The sequence below is a fragment of the Lycium ferocissimum genome, chromosome 8, assembly GCF_029784015.1.
Source record: "Lycium ferocissimum isolate CSIRO_LF1 chromosome 8, AGI_CSIRO_Lferr_CH_V1, whole genome shotgun sequence".
Lineage (NCBI taxonomy): Eukaryota > Viridiplantae > Streptophyta > Magnoliopsida > Solanales > Solanaceae > Lycium > Lycium ferocissimum.
Window position 1 is genome coordinate 40,342,917 of NC_081349.1, and position 3,530 is coordinate 40,346,446.

The 3,530-nt window shown below is 32.3% G+C and overlaps 1 long non-coding RNA gene across 1 annotated transcript; it reads right to left on the bottom strand.

The window, feature by feature from the left end:
- Positions 1-311: 311 nt before the first annotated feature.
- On the bottom strand, positions 312-3,481 carry LOC132066938 (uncharacterized). The gene is made up of 3 exons (XR_009416968.1): positions 3,374-3,481; positions 2,866-3,290; positions 312-2,267 (listed from the first exon to the last, which is right to left on the bottom strand). It is a non-coding gene; the product is annotated as an uncharacterized LOC132066938 (long non-coding RNA).
- Between the last annotated feature and the right edge of the window lie 49 nt (positions 3,482-3,530).

Below are 3,530 nucleotides of genomic sequence, written 5' to 3' on the forward strand. Positions count from 1 at the left end.
ATATCGCTAGGCTCAAAGAAATTTAGCTATTTTACATATCGCAGTTAATTTTTTTTTATGTAAAGAAGAAAAAATCAACAAGAACAACGAAAAGGAAAGAACTTAACAAACTTGATATTGATAGCACAATCTTAAGGAATAAAGGATCAAACCAATAAAAACAAAAAAGTGTAAGGTAGAATCTTGTGTTACAGGATATGAATTAGCAACAAATTTCAACAACAAAAAATTAACTCAGGAATAGATTCCTTGTCATATTAACAAGTTTCTAATTCTTAAAAAATACAATATTCGAATGAACATATTTAAGTGTAGGAATGTGCTTATTAAGATACATATGAAGTTAATAAGAAAAAAGATTGTTCCTATTTTGGTTTGATTATTCTTTCAAGTATTTCACGATTTATATATTGTTTCAAAATAACATAAAAATAAGAGAAAGTATATCTTATTCCTAATTACACAATTCCACGGAGAAAGAGCACTTGATTGGAAAAAGAATAAGACATCGTATTTATCATGCCAAGAGGACAGAAGAGCCCAAAAACAAGATCAAAGAAGAAGCGCCGAAATATTCACATTTGCACATAATGTTACAATTAAAAACATGTAGGTAATATCTTACCATTTAGTAGGTAGCACTAACTGCATTTTGACCTGTAAAGAACGCCAATCACATAAGTTAATTGATAAATGGAAATATGCTCCGACAACAACTATCACAAGTATGGAAGAAGAAATTGTTGATTCTATTTTTCAGAAATATAATTAAATAGATAAAATCACAAAACAAGGACCTCATGAGTGATCAGAAATTAAATAAAAATAAACTAGTACAAAGTCATTCTCTAATCCATCAAAAACTTTCTTATTTCTCTCCTTGCACAGAATGTACATAATGACTAAGGGGAAGCATCTCATGTGTTGCACCTACTCTTCATTCATCTACAGGCCTGGCTATGCAGTACATTCCTTTATTTTCAAATATGTCGTACATTTCGCTTATCACAACATTGTCTACTGATCCTTTATAGGTACATTTTACAATGTATGTAGTAATATGTAAATACAACCTCTAACGCATGAACAAACAGGTCCTCGAGAAACTACCTATGGCCACTTAGCTTGAGTAGCATGCTATCACCCGCCAGAATTTCTACTTCCAACGTTTGAGTTTCTCTACTTGCCCAAACCCTCTTTGCCAAACTGCATCCTGCCCTTATCCCTGCTCTTTCTCCCCTACAGTTCGACTCCCTACCACAATCTCTTTCTTCCCTCCACCTCTCTCTATGCGCTGCAATTTTCACTTTCACAAGATTGTGTTAAATACTTTTATACCTTGCCACACTATTTTTTTGTTTTTAAATTTAACAAAGTTCAGTTTATGTCTAAACAAAACGCAAATAATTTATACCACACAATCAAGGTAATGATAGAAACTTATGAAACTATATCTATCCCAGTCCATTTCCTTAAAGCCGATAGGAGATATTTCCTTCTTACTCCTCTAACTTTCATGGATCATCTTGGGCTTGTTCTCGTCCTGACGTGGAACCACTACATCGATGGTGCAGAGTATAATAATATGCACAAAAGTTATCAAATTAAAAAACAATAATGCACTAAATCAAGGTTCACGGTGCAGAGTAATCTTTACAATGCTTATCAAATAGAAAAAAATAATACATTGAACAAGGTTCATGACAAAAGTGCACCAATTAAAACACTCGACCCATGTTTAGTATTAGTTGTAAATTTTCTCAAGAGTATTGACAAATAATAATCGGATGATCTACATAAGAATGATGCACCTAAAATCAAATAATAAAAAATTCAAAAAATACAAGGATTATAATCAAAAATATCTAAAAAGATAAAATAGACAGATTATCAAAATGGATACATTACCTGGTTCTCCGCATCTAAAAAGCAAATGTCATAATTTGAGAACTTGTTGGAGCTTAAGAAATGTTTCTTTAGAATCAATGTTAGAAATTAATAAGATAGCGAATATACCAATAGCGCCTAGAGTATCAGACACCAAATGATTATATTAATTGCACAAGGCTTTGGAAACCATAGGCGATCAACTGAAGTTTTAAATGATGGTTTGTCATTTGATTAAGCACCTCGAACAATGAATCCAAAATATATATGTGTGGTTTTCTTAGTACTGATGAATGATGGAGGTCACATAGTTGTATAGTAATATCAGCTTGTGGAGTAATTAACCACGAAACCCTGCTTAACAAGCTGAAGTTCGGAACCTGTTAAAGATAAAATCAAGTATAGTAAAGGTCAGTTCAAGCAAGTACATCAACTTGGTATATGTTGAGTGTGGAAAGAATAGGGTTGACCAAACTTCTTGTGTTGCAACTTACAACTCAATTTTGATTATTCTTCTTGCATGACATTTAAGTTAGGCTTAATGCATATGCGGCCCCTAAACTTGGACCTTTTTTTCATTTTAGCACCTCAATTAAGTGTTGTTCCTATCGAACCCTTGAACATGAGCCTCAAGCGTGTTTATCAAACACAATCCGACTTACATAGCATAGATGGTGAGTTTCATTTTTTTAGCCTTGCCCGTGAATGTCAATCGCATCCTACATGGAAAATTCAACCAATTAAAACACCCGACCCATTTTAATTATACACTGTTAGATTCCTAATTCTTTCACATCAGATTCTCACACACGTTAAGTGCATAGATTGTGTTCTTTTTTTATTTTAAGAAAATGCATAGATTGTAATCTGGTTAAATAGTTTTGGATATTTGACCCACAATCCATTTTTCAACACTTCAACATAACCAAAGGAACTAATTGGAGTATCATTAATCACAATAGAAAAATATGTACATACGTCATTAATAACTGGATAAATCAACAAATCCTTTCGATGATACGATATCTCAGCCATCATCGGTGAACGTTTTATACTTGCATCTAGAATACGATTTGCAACATGAAAAGCAATGTTTAAATTCTTCCTAGCAATTTTTCCAAACTATATACAAATATATACCGCAATATATTTTATGTAGAGTGATATCCTTAGCTGCCTCGATTAATCTTTTACAGATCAAATTATCGTCTATCTTGTAGGAACGATAATTATTTTATAAGGATCCTGTACGAACAAAAGTTTTAATAATATACTAGTATAATAAACAATTAAAATACAAATAGACAGATGGTTTACCTTAAATATTCCATGTTAACAAGAAGTTGTTCTTGGACGTCTTCAACCTCCTCAATCTTAAAGTAATCCAGTTCACTTCGATAATTCTTCAAAAAAAAAAAATTAACTTCTTTACATGAAAAGAAGTTAAGCAATACAAATGCTAGATATACTGCACAATAGAACTTACTATCTTCAACAGGAACATCTTCCTATCCAATTTAACAAACTTTCCTTTATACCATCGATCCCATGTGTTCCCAGTTAAATCATAAAACTCAAGCTTAAGAGCCTTAACATGGTACCAATTGCTCCATCTTCTTGAATCGCGTGGTCTAATTTGACCA